This window comes from Gopherus evgoodei, chromosome 5, assembly GCF_007399415.2.
Source record: "Gopherus evgoodei ecotype Sinaloan lineage chromosome 5, rGopEvg1_v1.p, whole genome shotgun sequence".
Classification (NCBI taxonomy): domain Eukaryota; kingdom Metazoa; phylum Chordata; order Testudines; family Testudinidae; genus Gopherus; species Gopherus evgoodei.
Window position 1 is genome coordinate 36,557,361 of NC_044326.1, and position 27,673 is coordinate 36,585,033.

General features: G+C 42.9%; 1 long non-coding RNA gene across 1 annotated transcript in view; it reads left to right on the forward strand.

Moving 5' to 3' along the window:
* The window catches only part of LOC115651875, a 60,823-nt gene that overhangs the window by 14,364 nt on the left and 18,786 nt on the right, over positions 1–27,673 (forward strand). The window lies entirely within an intron of this gene.

A 27,673-nucleotide genomic window follows, 5' to 3' on the forward strand; every position in this document is an offset into this window, starting at 1 on the left:
GCCTGTCATAAACAGATAGCTAAGGGTTAATGTCTCTTTCACCTGGAAAGGGGTAACAAAAAACACCTGACCAGAGGACCAATCAGGAAACAAAACTTTTTCAAATCTGGGTGGAGGGAAGTTTTGGGTGTGAGTTCTTTGTCTTTGTCTTGTGTCTGTGCCCTCTCGGCTCTGAGAGTGATTTTTCTATCTCCTGGCTTTCTAATCTTCTGTTGCCAAGTTGTAAGTACAAGGAGAGTCAGACAATAGGTTTATATTGTTTTCTTTTGTATTTACATGTGTGTAGTTGCTGGAATGTTTTAAATTGTATTCTTTTTGGATAAGGCTTTTTATTCATTTTTCTTTTAAGCAATTGACCCTGTATATTGTCAACTTGATACAGAGCCTATTTTTAATGTCCTTTTTCTTTCTTTTTATATAAAGCTTTCTTTTTAAGACCTGTTGGAGTTTTTCTTTAGTGGGGACTCCAGGGAATTGAGTCGGAAGCTCACCAGGGAATTGGTGGGAGGAAGAAGTCAAGGGGAAAATCTCTTTGTGTTAGATTTACTAAGCCTGACTTTGCATACCCTCTGGGTAAGGGGAGAGATTAGATCTCTCGGCACTTGTGTTTCCAGGACTGGAAGCAGGGAATCTCCTAGGGTCGTCCAGGGAGGGGAGCCTGGGAGGAAGTAACAAGGAAACAAGGGGAGGGGGTTATTTCCCTTTGTTGTAAGACTCAAGGCATTTGAGTCTGGGGGTCCCCCAGGGAAGGTTTTGGGGAGACCACAGTGAGCTAGGCACTGTATAATTCCTGGCTGGTGGCAGCATTACCAGGTCCAAGCTGGTAACTAAGCTTGGAGGTTTTCATGCTAACACCCATATTTTGGATGCTAGGTCCAGATCTGGGAAAAAATGTTATGACAATGCCAGAGATGTTTTAACTATAATATCCTTTAATGTAGTGACTGGTTCTAGCAGTAACCAGCTCAGATAAGGTATGTTACACATGGCGCTATGTAGTGGCTGAAAGGTATAATACAGTTTAGCATTCCATTACTTCCTCCCCCTTCAAGTTTTCCATTCCTACCACTTACAAAATTTTACAAAATGTACACTGTCAAGCTATCTTTAGTGTGTATCAGTCTGTTAAGTGTCTCTGGATCATACTGGCTTTCTAATTACACAACCCACATGCATAGCAAGCTCGTCATCTGGCTGTCCATTAGTTGCAATTACTGTCTCTGTTTGGTTTGGAATCTTTGAGTTGTTGTCGTCATCTTGTTCTGCAGCTGCCATTTGTGGCGTTTGCTCTATTTGTTGTTCTTTCTGAAGAGCAAACTGTAGATATTGAGGGTTTCTGTTGAACTATCCACTGTCAGTCTCGATCACTTTTACTCTGATAGCTGGAGTTGTCCATTCTTTTTCTCCATCCAGATTGATACAAATATAGTCATCAGCTTGTAGAACTGATGGTGGTCCAACTGAGCGTTGTCCACTGTAAACGTGTTTGTGAGCTCTGTTTGCCTTTTTATCCGATTTGGCTACTCTCTTCATGTCTGGCCACTTTGGCGATAGCTTTGGAAAAGAATCTGGAGAGTAGTTCTGTGTGTCTTCCCATCAGGAGTTGTGCTGGACTATATCCAGCAGCTGCTATTGGTGTTGATCTGTAACTCAGAAGAGCAGGGAACGGATCTTCCTGCTGTAGGATTTTCTTGGCTGTCTGTACAGTTCTCGTAATCACTCCAATTTCTTGTGGATAATGTGGGCTGCTAGTAATGTGATCAAAATCATATTTCCTTTGAAATGCTTTAAATTCTGCTGCAATGAATTGTGGTCTATTGTCCATCACAGTCATCATAGAATACTGAAATGAGTAAAAGTGCATTCAGTTTCTCGATAATATTGAAACAAGTCTCTCAAATACATCATTTATTTATTATTATTTTATATACATATATATTATTTAGGAAGTTTTGTCAAGTTTATAAATCCTTGCCATGTAAATATCAGAAACACAACAACAATTACAACAGTTAGCTTTTGTTTAAAGAGACATTATCCAAGAATATAGTCATGAGATCTGTCTATTTAACACTGTGCTATCATATTACAGATTGAGCATCATACAACACCTATGTTGTTTCTAGTGATTTCATTAAATTGAGTGAAATCTCTATTTATGCATTTAACAGACCGATATGTCTATCAAATATTAATATTTTTAAAAAGGAAAGATGTGCTGCGATTTTTGTTGGTTTTTTTTTTTTGGAGGTGAATGTACTTTTGAGTACTGAATAAAAAGTAAACATATCTAAGTATCTATCTGTCTTCTATTTTGCTGGGTACGTAATTGGTCTGTTAATTTTTCTATAACCACAACCTCTCTTTTTTTTTTTTTTTTTGAATCATACCTCAGTGGTTGGACTATTTTTCTTTTTGCAATGAGAGGCGACCAATAGCTGAGCAGCTACTACCAGATGAAAGAGTAACTCTTCATTCCTATTGTGTGTGACCACTACCACTAAAAAGCCTCAGGAGGATGACCAAAGGATCACTTGGTAATAAATATCCAACAGTTTTTGATATTTGGTTACGGATTGCATCCCAGTACTCTCTAATGACTGGACACGTCCACAGTATATGCCTAAAATATCCTCTTTCACCACAGTTTCTCCAACACATATTCTCATTCAGTCTCTCACTTTATTTTTTTTAACCTTACTGGTGTGAGGTACTATTGAAATGGTATCTTAAAGAAATTTTCTGGTCCTCTTTTCTAGATCAAATCCCATTCCTCTGGGGTAATTTGTCTATCCACATCCTTTTGCCAGCACATCTTATATGGACAATTTTTTGTGAGGAAAGTGATCTTCAAGGATGGATATAAATTAGTTATAATTTTTTGTTTCCTAATTGAGCAGATGCCATCACTTCTATTAAAGTTAGCTTTCTGGATAAAGCAAATTTTCTAGAAAGTTGAGAGACAAAGTGCCTGACTTGGAAGTACTGATACCAGGGGAGAATGAGCCAGTTTAAGTTAGTTTTTGGTCTCTAAATAAGTTACAAAAGTTTCTTTACAGGATAGCTGTGTGTATTCCTTTGGCTCTCCAAGTCTTAGAAGCTCTCTGGTTCACAATTTGGGTTAAGATCTGGCTTATTTGCAATGATAGTCATTGGTGAGGGAACAGAACAGATTTTATCTCTCATTCTATTCCAGGCCAATAGAGTAGCCTTTGCTAAAGGTAATGTTTAAATTTCTAGTGGGTGTGATTTTTTTATAGTAATCCATGGTAGTCTAGCAATGTTTACATTGCTGCAATTTTCTTGTTCAATAGAGACCCAGTGTTTGGCTGGGTTAGAGTGTCCCCAACCCACTACTGCTTTAAGCTGTCTGGGTTGGTGGTACTGTACGGTAGACTATTTGAAACAGTCAATGCTCCCTGTCTAATGGGTCTGTACATGGTATCTGCTTTGATGCTTGGTCTTTCTTATTCCATTTAAATTCTAACAGCATCCTCTGCTCGGGTTTTATCCGAGATACTCTCAGAAAGATTTTGAAATAAGAAAGATATCCTTGGCAGAATATTCATTTTGACTGTGGCTACTCTTTCCAACCAAGAAATTACATACTCTCCCCCATCCCCACCCAGCTGCCTTTTATTTACTGATGTTATGGTTTGACATCTGAATTATAGAGCTCTTCTAGATTGTTTGAGATTTGAATTCCCAAGTATCGTATAGAATTTGTTGCCCATTTGTACCCATATGTTTTGTGGAGGAGTGACTTTTCAAAGTCTGGAAAATTTATAGAAAAATATCCTATAGATTTAGGATAATTTACTTTTAAATCCAGATGCTTCCTCAAAGTCCTGGGTTTCTTTAGAAACTAATTTTAGGGAAATACTTGGTTTAAATAGCATTGTATTCAGATGATGGAATATTATTTTTATTTTCTGATGTGTTTCTGCAAGTTTTTATTGTGAGGGATCCATTATTCCTTATCCTCTGCTAAAGGCTCCATAGCCAGTGCAAAAAGTAAAGCAGACACTGGATATCCCCACCTAGTCCCTCTGTGTAATTCAGTAAGGCCTTGGCTACACTACAGAGTTGCAGCGCTGGTGAGGGGGTTACAGCGCTGCAACTTAGGATGTGGCCACACTTGCAAACACAGCCAGCGCTGCAACTCCCTGTTTGCAGTGCTGGCTGTACACCCGGTCGAGCCTCGGGTGTAGGGGATCCAGCGCTGGTGATCCAACGCTGGTCAGCAAGTGTGGACACCCACCAGCGCTTTTATTGATCTCCGTGGCATAAGGAGGTATCCCAGCATACCTTAGAAGCCTCTCTGGTAATCATGCACACTCCACTGCCCTGGGATCAGCTGACCCCTCCTTTAAATGCCCCGGGAATTTTAAAAATCCCCTTCCTGTTTGCTCAGCCAGGTGTGGAGTGCAATCAATCATTCAATCAATCAGCGACCATGCCTCCATGCCCCAAACGAGCCCCAGCATGGAACAATTCAGAGCTGCAGGACCTCATCAGTGTTTGGGGTGAGGATGCTGTGCAAGCACAGCTGCGCTCCAGCCGGAGAAATTATGATACCTATGGGCAGATATCGCAGTCCTTGCTGACAAGGGGCCATGAATGGGATGCGTTGCAGTGCAGGGTCAAAATTAAAGAGCTGAGGAGTGCTTACTGCAAAGCCCGTGAGGGAAATCGCTGCTCAGGAGCTGCCCCCACAACCTGCCGTTTTTACAAGGAGCTGGATGCCATACTTGGGTGTGACCCCACTGCCAATCCGAGGACCACGATGGAGAGTTCACAGCAGGGAGAAGAGGGGGAGGGTGTAGAGGAAGCCGACAGTGAGGCTACTGGTGTGGAGGGAGACACCCCGGAGTCCCAGGAGGCATGCAGCCAGGAGCTCTTCTCAAGCCAGGAGGAGGCTAGCCAGTCGCAGCAGCAGGAAGTTGCTGGTGAGGAAGAAACTGAGGAGCGTGCTCAGGGTAAGTAGATTTTTATGTTTTGGGAGAGGAGGGTTTGGGTTATGGCTGCCTGCATGCATGCCTAAACGTGGAATAGCCCATTGATTTGCTCTATCACGTCTCTGTAATTTGCCTCGGTAATCTCTTGAAAAGTTGCAGCCAGAGCGTTTGCAATTTGCTTTCTCAAGTTGATCGGGAGAGCCACCGTGGTCCTTGTCCCGGTCAGGCTAACTCGTCCGATACACTGTGCAGCGAGGGGTGGGGGGACCATGGCTGCACACAGGCAAGCTGCATAGGGCTCAGGGTGGAATCCACATTGCTGTAGAAGACCCTCCCTCTCTTCCCAGGTAACACGCAGCAGTGATATATCTGGCAGTAGGAAACCCTGTTGAGAATTTAGGGATACTTGAGTGCAGGGCGCCAGGTTCGCGGTCCCACTCCCCAGCCCCGTGGTGCGCTCCGGTCACCCCCCCCTTTCCCAGCATGTAGCTATCCCCGCGGTGTGCTCCGGTCTCCCCTCCCCCTTCCCAGCAGGCATCCAGCCCCGCGGTGCGCTCCGGTGTTCCAAGCACGTTGGTAGCCCCGCGGTGCGCTCCGGTGTTCCCCCCACCCCTCCCAGCAGGCAGCCAGCCCCGCGGTGCGCTCCGGTGTTCCCCCCACCCCTCCCAGCAGGCAGCCAGCCCCGCGATGTGCTCCGGTGTTCCCCCACCCCTCCCAGAAGGCAGTCAGCCCCGCGGTGCGATCCGGTGTTCCAAGCATGTTGGTAGCCCCGCGGTGCGCTCTGGTGTTCCCCCCACCGCTCCCAGCAGGCAGCCAGCCTTGCAGTGCGCTCCAGTGTTCCCCCACCCCTCCCAGCAGGCAGCCAGCCCTGCGGTGCGCTCCGGTGTTCCCCCACCCCTCCCAGCAGGCAGTCAGCCCCGCGGTGCGATCCGGTGTTCCAAGCACGTTGGTAGCCCCGCGGTGCGCTCTGGTGTTCCCCCCACCCCTCCCAGCAGGCAGCCAGCACAGCTGTGCTTCCCCCCCCCCCTCACCAGCAGGACGGCATTAACGCAGCCCCCCCCCAGCAGCAGCTCGCCACCTTCCTGTTCATTACTGTCCCCTGTGCAGGACACCAGCTACCTCCTGTACCCAGTGCAGATAAACCCCAGTGACCCATCGGTCAGTTCCACCTCCCAAGGGGTGGAACACTCACCCCATTGCTCACCATGACTTAGCTTCCCTGGCCTCTCTGTGTTATGTGAGGTATGTGCGAAGGATGCTACCAAAAGTCTAAAAACTCCTTCACTGTGTGATAATAAACAATGTAGCCTCTGTGTATTACATGGTTCTATCTTTCTTTTTTCTAGTGACCTTGACTAATGCAGCCGGATCACCAGCCTCACGTCGTTTGCAGAACTTGAGAAGAAATCCCAGAAAATCAAAAGAAGAATTGATCAAATCAGTTATGAATCACTACAACAGAGAAAGTAGGAAGACACAGGAATGGAGAGAGAAAATGTATGAATGGAGAGAGAAAATGCATGAGTGGAGGCAAAAAGAAAGCAAGAGAAAGGAATTGGCTAGCAAAAAAACCTCAAAGCAGATGATAAGCCTCCTGGCTCGCCAAACTGAGTCTTTCGAGTCTCTCGTAGCCATGCAGGCAGATATGTACCGTGGTAACCCACAGCCCTCCCAAAGCTCTCTTTCTTGTTCCCCAGTATTTGCACAAAACACCTTTCTCCAGCAGCCAGTTTCTTATTACCCCCATCTGCCCACAACACCTGTACGATCACCTACCAGCCCTGATAACTATAATTCTTACCCTGTGCACTCCACTCCCATTACCCTGCAGCATAGTAATCCTGAAGTGCAGCAGACATTGAACAGTAATCCAAATAGGACATATTCAAACCTCTGAATGTACAGTCCACCACCCTAACCCCCCTTGCCTTTTATGTACTGTATGTTGAATAAAGGATTTTATGTCTTTTTCAATACGTTTTATTATTGCAGGAAGTGGTAAATTTTGTATCCCAAGGTAGAACAAAGCACAGCAAAGGCACCAAACATTACTGTTTCTCTCAGCATCAAATTGCTCCCTTAAAGGATCCCTAATCCTTGAAGCCCTTTCCTGGGCCTCCCTATTAGCCCTGCTCTCTGGCTGTGCAAATTCATCCTCTAGGCGTCGAACCTCGGAGGTCCATTCCTCACTGAATCTTTCACCCTTCCCTTCACAAATATTATGGAGGGTACATCATGCGGATATAATAGCAGAGATGCTGCTTTCCCCCAAATCTAGCTTCCCATAAAGACACCTCCAGCGGCCTTCCAAACGGCCAAAAGCACACTCCACGGTCATTCTGCACCGGCTCAGCCTGTAGTTGAACCGGTCCTTGCTCCTGTCAAGCTTCCCCGTATACGGTTTCATGAGCCATGGCATTAGGGGCTAAGCGGGGTCTCCAAGGATCACAGTGGGCATTTCGACGTCCCCTACTGTGATCTTGCGGTCTCGGGAAAAAGTCCCGGCCCTCAGCCTCCTGAACAGGGAGCTGTTCCGAAAGATGCGTGCATCATGCACCTTTCCAGGCCATCCTGAGTAAATGTCAGTGAAACGCCCACGGTGATCCACAAGCGCTTGCAGAACCACGGAGAAATACCCCTTGCGGTTAACGTACTCTGATGCCAGGTGCAGTGGTGACAGAATAGGAATATGCATCCCATCTATTGCCCCTCCACAGTTAGGGAAACCCATTTCTGCAAAGCCATCCACAATGTCCTGCACGTTCCCAAGAGTCACAGTTCTTCTTAGCAGGGTGCGATTAATGGCTGTGCAAACTTGCATCAGCACCATTCCAACGGTGGACTTTCCCACTCCAAACTGGTTCACCACCGATCGGAAGCTGTCTGGAGTTGCCAGCTTCCAGATTGCAATAGCCACCCGCTTCTCCACTGGCAGGGCAGCTCTCAATCTTGTGTCCCTGCGCCGCAGGATAGGGGCGAGCTTAGCACACAGTGCCATGAAAGTGGCTTTTCTCATCCGAAAGTTCTGCAGCCACTGCTCGTCATGCCAGGCTTGCAGGACAATGTGATCCCACCACTGAGTGCTGGTTTCCCGAGCCCAAAGGCGCCGTTCCACGGTGCTGAGCACGTCTGTTAATGCCACAAGCAATTGAGTGTCTTCAGCGTCAGGCGTTTCAATATCATCATCTTACTCCTCACTGTCACTTTGCAGCTGAAGGAATAGCTCCACTGCCATGCGTGATGTGCTGGCAACATTCATCAGCAAGGCCCTCAGCAGCTCAGGCTCCATTTGTAACAAAAATCTCAGAAATCGTGCTGCAGAATCACAATGCCGCCAAACTGCTCGGAATGTGTAGCAAAGCACCACGGGGCGTTGGAACAGGAAGCGGAAAGACCTGCACACTTCCTTCCCCTTCCCACAAGCCACAGCGTCAAAATGGGACGAGGTGCTCTGTGGGATAGCTGCCCACAATGCACCACTCCCAACAGTGCAGCAAGTACTGTAAATGTGGCCACACTGCAGCGCTGGTAGCTGTCAGTGTGGCCACACTGCAGCGCTGGCCCTACACAGCTGTACGAACACAGCTGTAACTACCAGCGCTGCAAAACTGTAAGTGTAGCCATACCCTAAGAGTAGATTTAACTCCATTAATTTGTACAGCTGCTTTTGGACTGGTTTAAAAAGCAGTTATCCACGTTAGGAACTGGGGATCAAAGTACAGAGGAACAGGACTTGAAACATAAAGTTCCACTCTAGTCTATCAATGGCTTTCTCTGTATCTAGTGATAAGTGATATTGATTTTTTTTTTTAAATCTGCCATTACGTATGATTCCAAGTACTCTCTAAGTATTGTCTGACATTTGTCTGTCCTTAATGAATCTAGTTTGATCTGGGCTTATATAAGCTCAGAACATAGGCCGTAATTGGCTAGCTAGTATTTTTCTAAAATCTTTGTCTTGATTCAACAGAGATATGGGCTTATAGAAACTGCATAAACTAAGGTCTCTTCCATCTTTAAGGAGAACAACCACAGTACCTTCTTTCAGAGGTTGTGGAAGTTCCTCATCTAATAGAATAGTATTGGAGGTATCTCTCAAAGGACCCACCAATACCTCCTTAAATATCTTGTAAAATTCAGTTGGAAAACAACCACGTTCTGGAGTCCTGCCATGTTTCATACTTGCTGTTGCCTCTAGGATTTCTTCTTCTGTTATTTCTTTATCCAAAGTTTCTTTCATCAATTTTGCTTACCTTTGGCAAGCTTTCTACTTCCAGATACTTCTAAATAACTTCAAATCATGTGAGGTATAGAGATTTTTATAAAAAGCTGCAAAAGTAGCACATATTTCAGTATGGTAATTTTGCGCATTGGTCTTCATTGGTGGAATAGTATATTGCTCTTGAATCCATTTAAGCTTTTGAGCCAATAGCCCATCACTTTTATTCTCTTTTTCATAAAACATCTGCTTGGAATACCAAAAGGCCTTTTCAGTTGCATTTGTTATCAATGCATTCAACTTCCCTCTAATACTGGTCAATTGTTGCTAATTTTTTTTTTAATCTGTGTCTAGTGATCTTTGAATTTCCTGTTCTAGTTCTATTTTTTCCTGAGCTCTTTCTTTTTTTCAGTTGAAGCTCTGCTTATCAACCTACCCCTAAATACTGCTTTACCTTCCTCCCAGAAAAGGCCTCTTTTTATATTGTCAGTATCGTTTATTTAGAAGTAGTGAACAATGTCCTCTTTAATTGCTGCATCCTGATCTCTTACTTGGCGAGGCAAGCCGTTTGTTTTCCAATAAAATGATCTTTCTAACCCAATCAAGCTATCAAATATTACTTCCACTGGTGCATGATTGATAATGTAAAGTTGACAATTTTTGCAGATCAGGTCTGCTTCATTGAAGATTTAGAGATTAACATTAAATCTATTCTAATATATAACTGATGAGGTCGTGAATAAAATGTGTAATCTTTTTCCCCGGGTGCGATTCTCTCCAGCAATCTGAGAGATTGAATCATTGGCACAGAGAAGTCAATGCTGTGCCTATTTTTATGTTCCCCATGTCTCTCTTTTTCAGATCTGTCCCAGTAAGGAGTCAGTATGCAACTGAAGTCTCCTCCAACTATAATTTGCCCTTCCCTAAAGCATTGCAGTGATGTAAAGAAGTCCTTCTTATGGAAAACTTTTTTTTGCCTTTGCATAGTAGCACAGGTGCTGGCTTATTCCTTGCACCGGGGGTGCTCAACTCCCACTCCACCCCTTCCCCCACCCTGCCTCCTCTCTGCCCTCTTCCCACCGAGTTCCACGCCCACCCCCAAGCATGCCCTGTCCCTGCTCCTTCCCCTTCCCCCCACCCCAGCGACTCCTGCACAGCTGATTGTGGCAGGTCGGAGGTGCATGGAGGAAGGGGCACGCGTTGATCGGCAGGGCTGCTGGTGTGGGGGAGGTGGTGGGTGGAGAAAGTAAGGAGCTAATGAGGGAGGGTTGGTGGGTGCTCAGCATCCACTAATTTTTTTTCTGCAGGTTCTCCAGCCCTAGAGGATCCACAGAATTCATGCCTAGGCATCCAAGCCTACATTGAGCCCACTGTTTTCAATAACCCAGCAACTTTGCCCTTTAACAGTATAAATCATCCCTCCCTATCCTTAAATTGATAGTTAGTCTGAAAAGGTACATGTTTAGCAAATATTATGCCCACTCCTCTTGTCTCGTCTTTTCTTTAACTGAAGCAAAATATGTCTGTTGAAACCAGTTACCTTTCATGCCCATAATTTGCTCCTTTTGAAAATGAGTTTCTTGAAGTGGAATAATCTGAGAGTGGAGTGTGTGTGTGTTTTTTTAAGTTCTGTGAGGGATTTTTCCCTTTTAATGACATCATTTAGCTCTTTTAATGATGACATTGAAAGATATTACTTTAAAAGGATGAGATGTTGAGAGTAACTGTTTAGCTTATTGAAAAACCTGAAATTACTGTGATTCTCTAACTGTTTGATGACATAAACCTTTGCGTTGCCAATACTTCTCTGGTTTCTAATTATGTTGCATTCACTATTGTATGCCTAAATATATCTTGCTTTCTGTTTGTAAACTTCCATGTTGACTTCTTGTATTAATTCCCCCCAGCCTTCCCAGTTCCCTCTCTTCTTCTGCATTCTCCTTACTCTAAATCCTCAAATGAAATGCCAACATAACATGTAACACAGTCCCCAAATGGCTGTGGTTTGCTGAAACACAAGCCCCTGTACTCTCCTGATGAGCACTTGGACTGCTTCTCTTGCAATCCAAGGTAGGCACATTTTCCACTTATAGGGCCTTCACCCTAGGGGTTGATTTGCCATCTGATCACTTGAGTATGGGAAGGGTTTATACAGAACCCCTAAAGGCTCCTCCTTTTCCCTTTCAATTTTTCTACAGTCCCTTGCAGCCTTGAAATACTCCCCTTCAATTTGCCTTTATTTCCTCTGTTTTAGAGTTATTATTATTACTGATCACCCCAATTTAAGTAAACTTCATATTTATAACATGAACACAATTATTGTCCAGCTGCTCATTCCTGCTAACTCCCAAGAAGTCCCATTCTGATTGGATTACTACTCTGGTATCTGAGTTCTCTTGCTCAACTTCATTTCTGATATTGCCAGTACGATCTCTAGAGTCTTTTGTCTTTTATTTTACAGTCTTCTTTTTCCTTGGTTTCACCATTTGCCAAGAGTTTTTCAGCAGTTTATCTGTAGTTATTACCTCTGGAGAGTCATCTTGTACATCTGAGATTTGGCTTTCTACCCCATGTTCCTGGAGTGTATTTTTTTCTTTGTTTACAGTATTGCATAATACTAAATTTTTTGGAAGCTGGATGAGAGTTTAAATGGGAATCCCCATCTGTAGCGGATATGTACTCTCCTGAGGGCTGCTGTAAATTCCCCCAGTTCTTGTCTCTCTTTTTTAAAGTTAGGGCAGAGAGGTCATGGAAAATTTGCCGCTTGTGGCTTTTCAGTATGAACTCTGCATGCTCTCTGGCTTTTTTTTATAATTAAATTTTTCTGATAATCATTACTAGAGTCTCTGGGTTTTTTATTATTGAGGCCCAGGTTGGGGGAGCAGCACTTTATATGCTTTCTCCACTTTTACCTCTTCCAGAGACCTCAGATGTAACAACTCCACAATAACAGTTTATACATACCGGATTGGGTTTCCTTCTTCAGCATTTTCAGCCACTCCCTTAATTCTGATGTTATTCCTTCCTGATCTATTTTCTGTATCATCCAATTTTAAACTGCATCTCTCTCTCTGCTCCATCACTGCCATGAGCCTCTGAAACTCTGTTTCTCTCTCACTTGTTTCTCTTAAGCCAGTCTCTAGTACAGTGACTCTCTTCCAAGTCAGTAACTTCCTTCTGTGGAAAGCTGAGTCATCAAATCATCTCTCATGGCCTTAAACTGGCAGATCAGCTCCAGAATGTCTGCTGCTGTTAGCCATTTTTTTTAGGGTTGCCAACTTTCTGACAGAACAAAACCAAACAACCTTCTCTGAGGCCCTGCCTCACTCACTCCATTTCCCTCTTTCTCTGTTGCTCACTCTCCCCCACCCACACCTACTCGCTCATATTTACCAGGCTGGGGGGAGGGTTTCTTTTTGATCAGGTGTTCGGTTGAAAACTGGACAACTGGCAACCCTATTTTCAGCTCTGGCATTTCTCCCTGATTTGGCTACTGTGTGTTCACTTGGAATCTGAGAGGCTTCTCCACTCTTGAGCCTAAAACATTCTTTTTAGTGAAGTATCTTTAAATTTTCACATTTCCTTAGAGAATCCATCCTCTGGAACTCTATGCTTTAGGGGAGGGAGGAGGGTTAGTAAGGTTTGGCGGTCAATGGAGGCAGATTGCTTTGCCATGTGCTCAGGCAGCCATGTTATTGCTGGTCCCCATTATCTCTATATGCTTGGATAAGTTGCCCACTATGATCAGGTAATGATGTTCTCTAAATCTGCATTAATCTGCAGGTAGACTCTTCCAAGGACTGTCTGGTAGAGGTGTTTGTATACTATATGGTTCAGCATAGTCTCAAGTTTATTTGCACTGGATCACTTTTCAAAAGTCCAATCAAATCCTTTGAGTTCTTCCACCTTTCTCACTAGGCCCATTATGGAAGCCATGCTGCAGCTGAGAAGTTTGTTGGTCTTTGATCCTCTCATCACATGCACTTTTGTCTTTGTAAGTTGTTTCTGTGATGAATTGACATCTGCAATTCAGAATACCTCCAAGAATAATCAAAGCTGTATCAGGTGATTTCGGCTCTGGGAGGGCCTGAAGCTTATTTAAAGTTCCTTCTGTGATGATGGTCACATCTGCTCCTGAGTCAATTTTAAAATCAATAGTCTATCCGTGAATAGTCAGTTTCACTCTCCAGACAGGCTCTGTGCCATCATATGTAATAAATCCCAGAAACAATGTCTCTTCATTGTCTGTCTTTCTGTCTAATGGTAGTTAGCTCTCTCACTGCCTTAATGTTGCAAACAGTTGCAAAATGTCAATACTTCATGCATTTCTTACATATTTCACCTTTAGTTGGGCACATGTCTTGAGCTGTGAAATTTTCCACATCTTGTACACTTATTCTGAAAGGTTTTGTAGTCTGATTGGAATTTCCTCATAGTTTCAGGCTTTTATGATGATGACTTTTTGAGCTCAAGTGTCTGTTTACAGCTTCTAAGGCAGAACCCTTGTTTAGTCATCTTTGTGACTATCTTCCTGAAAGTCAAAAGTCAAAAGATTTAAAGATATGCTCTGCTTACTTCTGCATAGGATAAATTAAAGTGCAAACCTGAATGTCTCCAGCTTCCTTGTGAAGTTTGTTTGCAATGCAAAATGTTGCAAATTTTTTCTAGTTCATCCATTCTGTAGGTCTAGTAAAAGTGAAATTGTCTGGGGGCATTGAAGAGTTACATGTTGATAAGATCGATCCTGCAACCTTTGCTGCTTTCCTTCTGTTTCTGTTCTCCTCTGTCACGAGTTTACTTCTGACACCATGTCATGTACTACTTATACATGGTAGGCTGCAGGCCTCTCCTAGCAAGTCAGTTTCTTTACCAGATATGAACTGGCTACAGAGCTTCTTTCACTGAGAGATACACCAGAGATGTGTTCATTATAAGATCCTTTATTGTAGAGGTGGCTCTATCTATGACCAGCTCAGATAAGGTATGCTATGATGCCACGTAGTGGCTGAACAATATAACACAGTTTAGCATTCCATTACAGACTCCAGCATAAGTTCTGCAGCAGGCTGCTCCCTACTGCCATCCCCAAATAGGACCTCTGAGGAGGTCCTAGGGTGTGGTGTAGCTCCTCTAGCGGCATAGCTCCTTTGGTTACTGACTTGAATTCCAGGGTCACTCTTGCCCTTCGTCTGGCAGCTAGCTCTCCTCTGGTAGTGCCTGTGATAGTGGGGGAATGGGGGAGTTATAAGGTCACACTCCCAGCTCAGCATGATAAAGAATCCCTCAAAGAATTTTGAGGGTGTCAACTAACATGTAGACAAAGGTGATCCAGTGAATATAGTTTACTTGGAGACTCAGCCTTTAACAAGGTCCCTCACCAAAGGCTCTTAAGCAAAGTAAGCAGTCATGGGATAAGAGGGAAGGTCTTCTCATGGATCAGTAACTGGTTAAAAGCTAGGAAACAAAGGGTCAGGATAAATGGTCAGATTTCACAATGGGGAGAGGTAAATAACAGGGTCCCCCAATGATCAATATTGGTACCAGTGCTGCTCAACATATTCATAAATGAGCTAGAAAAAGGGTAAACAGTGAGGAGGCGATGCTTGCAGACGATACAAAACTATTCAAAATAGCTAAGTCCAAAGCAGAATGCTAAGAGTTACAAAGGGATCTCACTAACATGGTTCACTAGGCAACAAAATGGCAGATGAAATTCAGTGTTGATAAATGCAAAGTGATGCGCATTGGAAAACATAACTCCAACTGTACATACACAATTATGGGGTCTAAATTAGCTGTTACCACTCAAGATAGAGATCTTGGAGTCATTGTGGATAGTTCTCTGAAAACATGCACTCAATGTGCAGTGACAGTCAAAAACGCTAACAGAATGTTGAGAATCATTAGGAAAGGGATAGCTAATAAAACAGAAAATGTCATAATGCCTCTATATAAATCCCGGGTAGACCCATATCTTGAATACTGCCTGCAGTTCTCATCACCCCATGTCAAAGAATATATATTAGAATTGGAAAAAGTACAGAGAAGGGCAACAACAATGATTAGGGGGATGGAACATCTTCCATATGGGGAGAGATTAAAAAGACTAGGACTGTTCAGTTTAAAAAAGAGATGACTAAAGGTGGATATGATTGAGGTCTATAAAATCATGAACGGTGTGGAGAAAGTGAATAAATGTATTTTACCCCTTCACAAGAACCAGGGGTGACCCAATGAAATTAACAGGCAGCAGGTTTAAAACAAACAAAAGGAGGTGGTACTTTATACAATGCACAGTCAACCTGTGGAACTAGTTGCCAGGGGATGCTGTGAAGACCAAAAGTATAACTGGGTTCAAAAAAGAATTAGAGAAGCTCATGGCGGATAGATCAGGATGCAACCCCATGGTCTGGGTGTCCATAAGCCTCTGGCTGCCAGATGCTGAGACTGGACAATGAGATGGATCACTCAAAATTGCCCTGTTCTGTTCATTCCCTCTGAAGCATCTGGCATCAGCCACTGTTATAAGACAGGATCCTGGGCTAAATGGATCATTGATCTTCTCCAGCATGGCCATTCTTATATTCCTATGATCATTTCTCATGCTCGTCCTGAGGTCTAATGTTTTGCTCACCTCACACCAGAGGTGAACTAAAATCTAGCTGTGTTCCTCTAACCAGCTGGCAGTGTGCTTGAGGCAGGACTTCCACTTACTGCTGGCCATAGCTAATATGTGTTAGCATTGACTGTGGTTTCCAGTTGAGCTGCCTGTATGGAAATGAAGTATTAAACATTGAGCGGCTGCATTTGAAGAAGGAGGCTGCTTCCTGTTCCTGGGAAACAAGTGGCAAGTTTTGGGGTTGAAGTGCTGGGAAGCACAGTCCCAGGAGATTGCCATGCGGCTCTCCCTGACCTGTACCGGTCCCAGAAATGGTGCTTTGACTAATGAGGAGGTTCATGATTCAGCCTCACTGTGCACACGCTGCAATGACTGGCTCTGGGGTGTGAAGGAAACCAACATGTTGGTAAATACCATCCTCATTAGAATAGCTTTCTGCTGCACATGGCGTATATACCATGCAGATGAGTGAACTGTCCTTAAGCGTGTAATTGTTGTGAATATTGGGAGTCAAAGGATTAAGCCTCAGGAAATGCTTCACTTTACTGGGATTCCTGCTCGCTTTACTCATGCTGGGATTCCTGCTGCCGTTGTATGTACTCCTAGTATTGAATTTAAACCCTTGCTATCAGTGACTTGGATTTGAGGGAGCTGCTGGTCTGGGCCCTGTTATTTAAGCATGTCCATAACTGTGATAGTGAGTTTGTTTCAGGCAGGATGGCTTTGTGAACAGTTAGATGAGGGAGGAGGGGAACTAAGGAGCAAGGTCTGTCTGCCATCCAAAACATAGCACCTGAAATGGATATCAACATGCCTGCAAATCTACAGTTATCAGTGTGGGCTGAGGTTGTCGGGCACATGTTGAAAATTATTTCTTTGTTTTCATAGGTTCAAAAGATTTATACATCTTTAGCTGCAGCTGACTAGCAGTAGAATTTAACAGCTTGTAGTGGTGCTAATTATTAGCCCATTATCATTTGATTGAACTGTCGTGGCACCAATAAACCTTGCAGTACTTTCTCTGTCCCTAACAAATGGACACTGCTTCCCTGCACGTGTCTGATTTGGGAAGTTCAGTGTATTATGGATGCACACGGCATGGTGATTTTGCATGTATTAAGCAAATAGGAGATGCCCAAAACTTTTGCCAGTATTTTTGAGATGAAGGAATTCAGGCTAAATACAAAGAATATTTAGATTTTTTTTCTTGTCTTCTCCACCTCCCACTCTCTTTACCCTAGTTGGAAAACTTTCTAGAAATATTCTCCCTAATTTTGTCAAGAGTGCTTCCTTGCAGAATGAAATCACTGTCTGAAATTTGAATGCTTGCTTGTGCCTGCCATACTATGCAATGTGAAGCCTAGTAGAGGCTACCATTTGCTCATGTATGGGATGACAGTTTTTCCATTGAAAGTTCAGTTTTTCTATTAGATTCATCATTTTTTAAAGCCAGAAGGGACCATTATGATGATATTGTCTGACCTCCTGCATAACACAGGCCAGAGAACATCACCCAATAATTCCTGGGCAATGAGCATGAACCAGAACTCCAGGTCCAAACATCTTTGAACACAGAAAGTTGGAATCCAGGCTTCATGGCCCCCATTATCCAGACTAGGTCTAATGGAAAGCTCAGACTCAAATAGCCTTGAACTTTGTAGAAGATTGGATTTGATTTGGATTTAAATTTTGTGCATTTAAGTAAAATTAGAAGCTGGCAAAAAATTTGCTTAATGGGGAATATTTTTCATTAGCTATTACAAGAAGTGTAAGAAGAGAAGTGTAAAATGCAGAACAGTGTATTTCTTTGGAAAGATCCATAGTGTCTCAAAGATAGAACAGTTCAGACGATAGCAGATGCAGTAGCATTATTATTTTAGCATAGTAACTAACTGCATAACACTCTGATTAAGACCGAACCACAAATCAAAACTGCCTGGATCAATCCTGATCCAGGCATTGACACATTTGGAAAAAGTTTGGATTTCATTCAATTTTTTTGTTTTTATTTGTTTGTATAACTGTAGACACAAGGAGAGAATTGCCTGTTTTTATTAGCTGATTCCCTTTCCTTCCTTCTTTGGCTCATGTGTCTCTCTGGTGAGTAATGGGGAGGTTGCTTCTCAGGAACACAAGGGCGAAGTTTCAGTAAATTACAAAATCATGTTTTTACTTAGAAATCTTTTTGCACATTTTAGAGCAAAGTTCATGGAAATTTCAATTATTTGGAAGAGGCATTTAAGGGATGCATTATCAAAAATGAGCATGTGAGGTCCAGAGGTCTGTGTGCAGAATTCATTGCAGGTTTGGGGCCCTAAACTCTGTGAGCATGTAACCATGCAAAAAATATACATTTGCACCTGCGGATTAGGTAGTTTTCCTATTTGTGCACTTACAGACATCTATGCTAAATGGATATATGTAAGTTTCATAGGCACAATTTAGGTGCCCATTTAGTTTGAAAATTTTAATCTAACTTTCTTGAATTTCCTTATTCTTCCTGGCCTTCCCCCATATTGTGAATACAGAGTAATTTCTCACTGCAGTATAACTGATGATCCTTGCAAAGAAGCCATGAGGTCTATTTTGCCCCAGGGGTGGTAATATATAAAATAGGATTGTATCAAAATTTTATTGCAAACTAGTGTGTTTGTGAAGACCCTTGGTGTTGGGTGGTGCCACAGAGGACAAGGAGTATTTTAAAATGTATTAGGAACAAAAGGAAACCTGATACTGGTTTTGGTCTATTACTAGATGGCAATAGCAGAATTATCAATAATAATGCAAAGAAGGAAGAGGTGTTCAGTAAAGATTTCTGTTCCGTATCTGGGGGAAAAAACAGATGATGCAGTCTCAGAAGATGTCAGATATCAGAGGGGTAGTCATGTTAGTCTAGATCTGTAAAAAAGCAACAAAGAGTCCTGTGGCACCTTATAGACTAACAGATGTGTTGGAGCATGAGCTTTCGTGGGTGAATACCCACTTCGTCAGATGCATAAAAAAGATGGTAATGATAACACACTTTCCATTCCACCAGGAGATCTGGGGGATGTTAAACAAAAGCTAATAAAGTTAGACACTTTAAAATTAGTAGGTCCAGATAACTTGCATCGAAGAGTTTTAAAAGAGCTGGCTGTGAATCTTGCTGGACCATTAATGTTGATTTTTTTCAATAAGTTTTGGGGCACGGGGGAAATTCCAGAAGATGGAAGAAAGCTAATGTTGTGTCAATTTTAAAAAGGGTAAATGGGATGACCCAGGTACTTATAGGCCTGTCAGCCTGAAATCAATCTCTGGCAAGATAGAGTGGCTGATGCGGCACTTGATCATTAAAGGAAGGTAATATAATTAATGCAAATCAAAATGAGTTTGTGCAATATAGATCCTGTCAAACTAACTGGATATAATTTTTGATGAGATTACAAGTTTGATAAATGTAATAGTGTTGATGTAATATACTTAGATTTCTGTAAAGCATTTGAGTTGATGCCACATGATGTTGATTAAAAAACTAGAAAGATATAAAACTAACATTAAATGGATTAAAAACTGGCTAACTGAAGCCTGGTCTACACTGGGTGGGGAGGGGATGGATCTAAATTACGCAACTTTAGCTATGTGAATAACTAGCTGAAGTCGACAAACTTAGATCAATTTACCGTGGTGTCTTTACCACGGTGAGTCGACTGCTGCCGCTCCCCTGTCGACTCCGCCTGTGCCTCTCATGGCGGTGGAGTACAGGAATTAATGGGAAAGAGTACAGGAGTTGATTTATTGTGTCTAGACTAGATGTGATAAATCGACCCCCACTGGATTGATCGCTGCCTGCTGATGCAGTGGGTAGTGTAGACATATCCCGAGAAGTCTCAAAATATAACTGTAAATTGGGAATCATCATCAACTGGTTTGTTTCCAGTGGGGTCCTGCAAGGATTTAGAAAAGCTGGACATGCACAAGTCCATGGGGCCATAGATGCCGACTGCATGGGTGCTGCAGGGCTGGAGCACTCACAGGGAAAAATTAGCAGGGTGCTCTGCACCCACTGGCAGTCAAGCTTCTCTCATCCCCACCCCTCCTTGCCGCTGCCTCCTCCCCTGAGCATGCCGTGTTCCTGTTCCTCCCCCTACCAGCGCTTCCTGCCCACCTCCTAACAGCTTTTTGGTGGTGCTTAGGACTTTCCAGGAGGGAGGATGCGGCATGCTTGGGGAAGGAGATGGTAAAGAGGAAGGGCAAGGGCGGGGACTTGGGGGAAGGGGGCAGAATTGGGGCAGGGCGAGGGTGGTGCAGGATTGGGGGGTTGAGCATGGAGCAGAGAGGAAGTCAATGCCTATGCATGGGGCCGGATGTAATGCATCTGAGGCTGTTGAGTAAGTTGGCTGATGTGATTGCAGAGCCATTGCCCATTATGTTTGAAAATTTGTGGCAACCAGGGGATGTCCCGGATGATTGGAAAAAAGGCAAATGTAGCGTCCATCTTTAAAAAAGAGAAGAAAGAGAATCCAGGGAACTACAGGCCAGTCAGCCTCACCTCAGTCCCTGGAAAAATCATGGAGTAGGTCCTCAAGGAATCCATTTTGAAGCACTTGGAGGAGAGGAAGGTGACCAGGAACAGTCAACATGGATTCACCAAGGGTAAGTCATGCCTGACCAACCTGATTGCCTTCTAAGATGAGATAATTGGCTCTGTGGATATGGGGAAAGTAGCGGGCATGATATATCTTGACTTTAGCAAAGCTTTTGATATGGTTTCCCACAGTATTCTTGCCAGCTAGTTAAAGTAATATTGATTTGATGAATGGACTATAAGGTGGATAGAAAGCTGGCTAGATCATTGGGCTCAGCAGATAGTAATCAACAGCTCAATGTTTAGTTTGCAGCCAGTATCTAGCAGAGTTCCCCAAGGGTCGATTCTGGGGCTGATTTTGTTCATCTTCATTAATGATCTGGATGATGGGATGAATTGCACCCTCAGCAAGTTCATGGATGACACTAAGCTGCGGGGAGAGGTAGTTATACTGGAGGGTAGGGATAGGGTCCAGAGTGACCTAGACAAATTGGGGGATTGGACCATAAGAAATCTGATGAGGTTCAACAAGGACAAGTGCAGAGTCCTGTACTTTGGATGGAAGAATGCCATGCACTGCTACAGGCTGGGGATCGACTGGCTCAGCGGCAGTTCGGCAGAAAAGGACCTGGGGATTACAGTGGATGAGAAGCTGGATATGAGTCAGCAGTATGCCCTTGTTGCCAAGAAGGCTAATGGCATATTGGGCTTCATTAGTAGTATCATTCCCAGCAGATCGAGGGAAGTGATTATTCTCCTCTATTTGGCACTGGTGAGGCCACATCTGGAGTACTGCGTCCAGTTTTGGGCCTCCCACTATAGAAAGGATGTGGACAGATTGGAGCAAGTCCAGTGGAGAGCAACAAAAATGATTAGGGGGCTGGGGAACATGACTTCTGAGGAGAGGCTGAGGGAACTGGGCTTATTTAGTCTGCAGAAGAGAAGGATGAGGGGAATTTGATAGCAGCCTTCAACTATCTGAAGGGGTTCCAAAGAGGATGGATCTAGGCTGTTCTCAGTGGTGGCAGATGACAGAATAAGGAGCAATGGTCTCAAGTTGCAGGGGGGAGGTCTAGGTTGGATATTAGGAAAAACAATTTCACTAGGAGGGTGGTGAAGCACTGGAATGGGTTACCTAGGGAAGTGGTGGAATCTCCATCCTTAGAGGTTTTTAAGGCCTGGTTTGACAAAGCCCTGGCTGGTATGATTTAGTTGGGGTTGGTCCTGCTTTGAGCAGAGGGTTGGACTAGATGACCTCATGAGGTCTCTTCCAACCCTAATCTTCTGTGATTCTCTGATTGGTTCTTAGCCTTATGTTTAACATTTTTATCAATGACCTGGAAGAAAACATAAAATCATCACTAACAAGGGCTGCTGATGACCCCAGAATTGCAGGCATGGTACATAATGAAAAGGATAGGTCATTGACTCGAAGCAATCTGGCTTGCTTGGTAAACTGGATTCAAGCAAACAATATGCATTTTAATATGGCTAAATATAAGATCCAGGAATAAAGAATGTAGGTCAGACTTGCAGGATAGGGGGTTCTATCCTAGGAAGCAGTGACTCTGCAAAAGGCATGGAGGTTGTGTGGATAATCAGCTGAACATGAGTTCCCAGTGTGATGTTATGGCCAAAATGACTAACGCAATCCTGTGATGCATAAATAGGGGAATCTCGAATGGGAGTAAAGAGGTTATTTTACCTCTGTATTTGACATCGATGCAACCAGTGCTGGAATACTTCGTCCATTTCTGATACCCACAATTCAAGATGGATGTTTATAAATTGGAGAGGGTTCAGAGAAGAGACATGAGAATGACTGAAGGATTAGAAAACCTTCCTTTTAGTGATGGCCTCAAGGACCTCAATCTATTTAGCTTACCAAAGAGAAGGTTAAGGGGTGACTTGATTACAGTCAATAAGTACGTACATGGGGGAAAATATTTTATAATGAGCTTTTCAGTTTAGCAGAGAAAAATATAATGTGATCCAATGGCTGGAAGCTGAAGTTAGACAAGTTCAGATGGGAAATAAGGTGTAATTTTTGAATGGTGAGAGTAATTAACCATTGGAATAATTTAGCAAGAGACACAATGGAATCTCCAATTTTTAAATCAAGAGTGGATATTGTTCTAAAAGGTATGCTGTAAGATTTATTTAGGGGAAGTTCTTTGGCTTGTCCTATTCAGATGGTCAAACCAGATGATCACAACGGTCCTTTCTGACCTAAGAGTCTATGAAACTTTAATTGAGGCTTTATTTCATTATCCAGAACAAAAGCCAGAGTGGAGGGATGTGGAAAAGGAAACATATTTGGTCTGAAGGCATGACAGAGGCGGGGTGGGGGCGGAGGGAGGGGCAGAGACAGAGAAGGATAGATGTCCTCTGGCAGCCCTGGAGTGATTAAGAAGAGGTGCTCACAGTAGGTCTTTCGGATGCTGGTGAGCTGCCCACTGTAAGTCTCTCAACAGTGCTCAAAAACCCAGTGACTTGTTCATTTCTTCAATGCTTTGTGAAGTGAATGTAGCAGTTGTGACAGGCACTAAACAGGCATGTGGAGACAGACTCAAGACAGATCCCACCCTGGGAAGTGCAGTCTCTCCCCGCTACGCTGCCAGGGTATCTCTACTATGATCTGAAGTGGCCACAACCAAGAGCAAGAGCGTGGCTCACGTTCCATTCCTATTCAGTCTTTAGCCTCTCCCCTGAGACTGTTGACAAGCATGTCAAATTAGTCACTTCCGATGATGGTTTATGTGATGCAGACAGTGGTAAACTGGCCTGAGACCACAATTTTTGCATAACCCAGTAAATAGTAGATAATGACTTTTGATTACTACTGACCTGGCAAGATTTGACCTGGGGATGTAGGCTTAAAATAAAGCTTGTATCACAGTGTCAATCTCCTGAACCATCCATATTTCTTTGAAAACTACACTTGCATATTTTCACCATCTCTGTACCCATTTGAAAGCAGTTTGGGATGAGCTTGTACCAGGTTTAAAATATCTTGTATGTGTGTTTCTGTTCTTAGCAACTTGCAACACTTTCATTTGCCCAGTTCTACTTCTTGCACATGTAATTACCCTGCAATGTTCTGGAAACCGTTTAATTCATTTTTAATTTACTTATAATTCATTCTCTTGGCTTTGACAGGAGTCATGTCTGGCCTGTTAGTATGAGTTCAGCAACATGCTCATGTGAAAAAGAAAGAAAAGTGATTTAAAATGTCCTGCTTTGGGAGAGCATGGGCAAAAAAACCTATAATTCATCATCCAGAATAAAACCCATTATAAAATGAGAATAAGGGTCAGAGGTGATCTAAAGCAATCTGCCTATACATGGCATTAATGATCTAGAAAAGCTCTATATGCGCCGACCATAACTATCTAACCCATAAGAACATCCATACACATATTAAACAACAATCAATGAAAATAATGATGTTGGCAAAGGGCGTTTCCTTAGGATTGACTGGTTGGGATTAATGGCCTGCAATGGTGCTTTGAGTCATCAATGCTCAGTGAGATATTAACCCACATGAACAGCCCAGAGCAGTCTTTGTTTCTGATTAGCCATTTGTAGTCTGACAAGCTGAAAACATGTTAATTTAAACCAACACAGAAAAGTTTCTACCAGTATAGATCTGCAGTATCTTCACTGGTTGCTCCAGTTATACAGATGCAAATGCATGTAGAGTTTGGTCCTAAATTATTTTTTTTATAAGACTCTTGATTCACAGGCTTGTACTTCAAAGTAACTTCTTATACAGTGCAGGACCGTAGAAAGGTAGTGCTTCCAGGTGCTGTGCTAATGACTCACATTTAAGGAATGTGCGACTAATAACTGCGAGAATGTGTAACTAAAATGGCAAATCATGTAGATCACAGGTGTGATTGCACTTTCAGTGCATGTATGATCATAGGTGACACTGCATGCAAATGAGAGGCTCTGCAATAATCATTGCACAACTCTTATAACCTCTGAAAACAAAGGGCTTGGTCCTGCAATCCTTATGCCTAATCCAGGATTTGGGCTTAGGTTTCCAAATGTGGTCCTACTTGCTACTCTACAAAAATGGCCTCTTTTAACTCACAAGATCTTCTCTGTATGTGTAAGCAGATGGGAGTCTGGATACCCTGGAGACAAAAATCTTGAGCTGAAGGAGACACAGCACAGGGTGGGAGTGCAGACCACATGGGAGTAGGCTGCATAGTTACTTGTTAGGGGACTAAATACACAAATGGATGGTACTTGAAGATTAAAACATGGTCTATCTAGTATTTGATCCCAGGACCCAGAGCTAGGACCCTATATCCAATAAAAGAGAATACTATCCAGCTTATTGCAAAGACTGCAGAATATATTTACTTGGATTCTATTATGGTGTCCATCATAATGGTGTCTGATGGTCTGAGAATGTACAGCTACTTATCTTGTGCCCAACCTCTATGTCTACTAATAAGGGTTAGAAAGAACTTTTCCTTGCAACAGTTCATCCCATAACTGCCTACCTCATAGTTTCTTGCGTTTTCCTCTGAAGCAGCTGTCACTGGGCACTGTCAGGCAGGGTATTAGACTAGACAGACCACGGTTCTGATTCTGTATGGCAATTCCTATGTTCCTATGGTGCTAGCAGCTCATAGGACCGAAATAGCTGATCTATTTAGGTTCTGAGCTAAGGCTAGAGCAGCTGAAATGGAGGAGTAGAAAGAGATAAACAGGAAGAACAGCTCAAACCGATTGTCCTGGTTCTTCAGTAATTGAAATGTATAGTTGAAAGGGACTGTTTATATGTGTGCCAACTTCCAGCAGAGGTAGATCACTGATGTACAGAGATGGTCCCTCAAGGACAAGGAGCAGGGAGCACTTGTAAGATGCAAACAGACTGCAATACTTGTAGACCTAGAAATATCAGTAGCTGGGTATGTAGTGGCCCTAAGAAGCATTCACTGTGGCAGACTTCATGAGATATCTTGACAAACTTCCAGTGAGTGCTGGAGAGTGGAGTCCGGGGTCATAGTACCAATAAAGAAGTGAGCTGTAACAGAGAAGTCCTGAAGCTAAACTTGGGTTATTAGGAAAAGATTTAAATCATGGGCTTTCTCTGAATGACTTCAGGTTTCATGAGCAAGATCAGTCAGACATTGGGAAACTTCAAGGTATCAATGCATTGATGAGCAGGCCAGGCTCTGTATTAGGCATAGGGAATATTTGGGAGAAGTGGGGAGCCTGCTTTGAGGGAATAAGCTCCACCTTAGCCAAAGGAAAGCAGACTCCTGGCACAGAAGGCCAACTTGATTTTGGAGGATTATTTAAACTAAGAGCAGGGGAAAGATTAAGTGTACTGAAGAACACTCAGGTGGAAAAAAGACCTCTGTTAGAGCTGTCAGTAATATAAAGGTAATAAGAGGTGGGACAGAAGTGGCAGCTTATCTGGAGGAGGGTCACTGAGATCAGAGTTACATTCTGTAGGAGCACCAGGGAGTCAGACAAAAATGTTAAACATAAGCACACAGCCATAATTAAACCATAAACGTCAGTTGTGTGAATGTTGAGTGCAAAAATAGGGGACCTGGAATACCTGGCAATAGAAAAGGAACTTAACATAGTGGGTTCTTCTGAAATATGGTAGAATGATAAAAATCAATGGGATATTTTAACCTGGGTATATGATACAGAGAGGACCGATTTGGCCAAAGAAGTGGAAGAGTAGCATTATGCTTAAAAGATTTCATAGAGACTGACAGAAAACTTTTAAGTGGAGAAGACCACACAAAAGAATCTGTATTGATAAAAGTCCCAAAGGTTAAGAATACAAATACACAAGTAGAATTATACAAGTGGTTTCCATATTGGGTAAAAGAACATGAATGTGCAACATTAAACTAGATGAAAGAGGCAATGGAATATAATAGTGGGTGTCATCAGTTACTCACACAAACTGATTAAAGATCATGGTGGGATGGATAAAGAAACAATTTCTGTAAAAGTTCTGCCATGGGTTAGACTAGCTAAGAGATCAACCATAGTAGGAATAGGTGGCTGATTTCCTTTTCAAGATGAGAAAAGGAGAAGAGTGAGTTGCTGCAAGGATTTGTGTGTTGATCTGAAAAAGGATTTTAATAGTTGTGTTAGGGAAACTGGGCATAGCTGTGAACAGCTCTTTCTGTTATTGTATTTATTTATTAAACTAATTGTATTTGACTCTGTAAAGTTTTGTTTGCAACTGTTTATATGTAAGATGCTAAACAAAATAGTTGTGTTGCATTTGACTGCAAGAAGACTGATCTTCATTACATTTTGATGAAATAAAACAGTTTTCTGGCTCTCCTAGGTGGAATAAGATTAAAAGGAGCTGTTATCCCCCAAGATCTCAGGCCATATATACTTGCAAATAAGAAGCCACCTGCATTTTCTTCTGCCACATCCCTATCTCCATCAGATTCTTTCCTCTCCATCCATCCTCCTCACTAATGGACTTTTTGGTCTCTTCTAACGCATTGCACCTTTTGATTTCTCTTTGATGCCCTGCCACCAAGGCCCTCAGACCTGGATACTCTAGGTTTCTGACTTCATATGCCCATGGTTATTTCTAGAATACACACTTGGAAACTTATTCATAGAAATTTAGGGCTGGAGGGGACCCCAGAGGCTATCTAGTCCAGCCCCTGTTCTGAGGCAGGACCAGGCATATGTAGACTGTTCTTGACAGATGTTTGTCGAACCTGTTCCTAAAAACCTCAAATGATGGGGATTTCAAAACTTCCCTTGGAAGCCTATTCCAGAACTTAACTATTTTATAGTCACACATTTTTAGTAATACCTAACCTGACTCTCACTTGTGACAAACAAAGGTAATTACTTCTTGTCCTACTTTCAGCGGACATGGAGAACAATTAATCACTATCCTCTATATAAAAACTTTTAACATAACTGAAGGTTGTTATTAGGTTCCCCTCAGTTTTCTTTTCTCAAGACTAGACATGCCCCAGTTTTTTAAACCTTTCCTCATAGGTGAGTTTTCTAAAACCTTTTATCATTTTTGTTGCTCTCCTCTCAACATTCTTCAGTTTGTACATGTTTTTCCCAAAGTGTGTTGCCCAGAACTGGACAGTACTCCAGTTGAGGCCTCACCAGTGCTGAGAAGTGTGGGACAACTACCTCCTATGTTTTACATATAACACTCCTGTTAATACATCCCAGAATTATATTACCCTTTTAAGCCACTACATAGCATTGTTGACTCCTATTCATCTTGTATCCACTCTAACCCTTAGATCATTTTCAGCAGTACTACCACCTAGCCA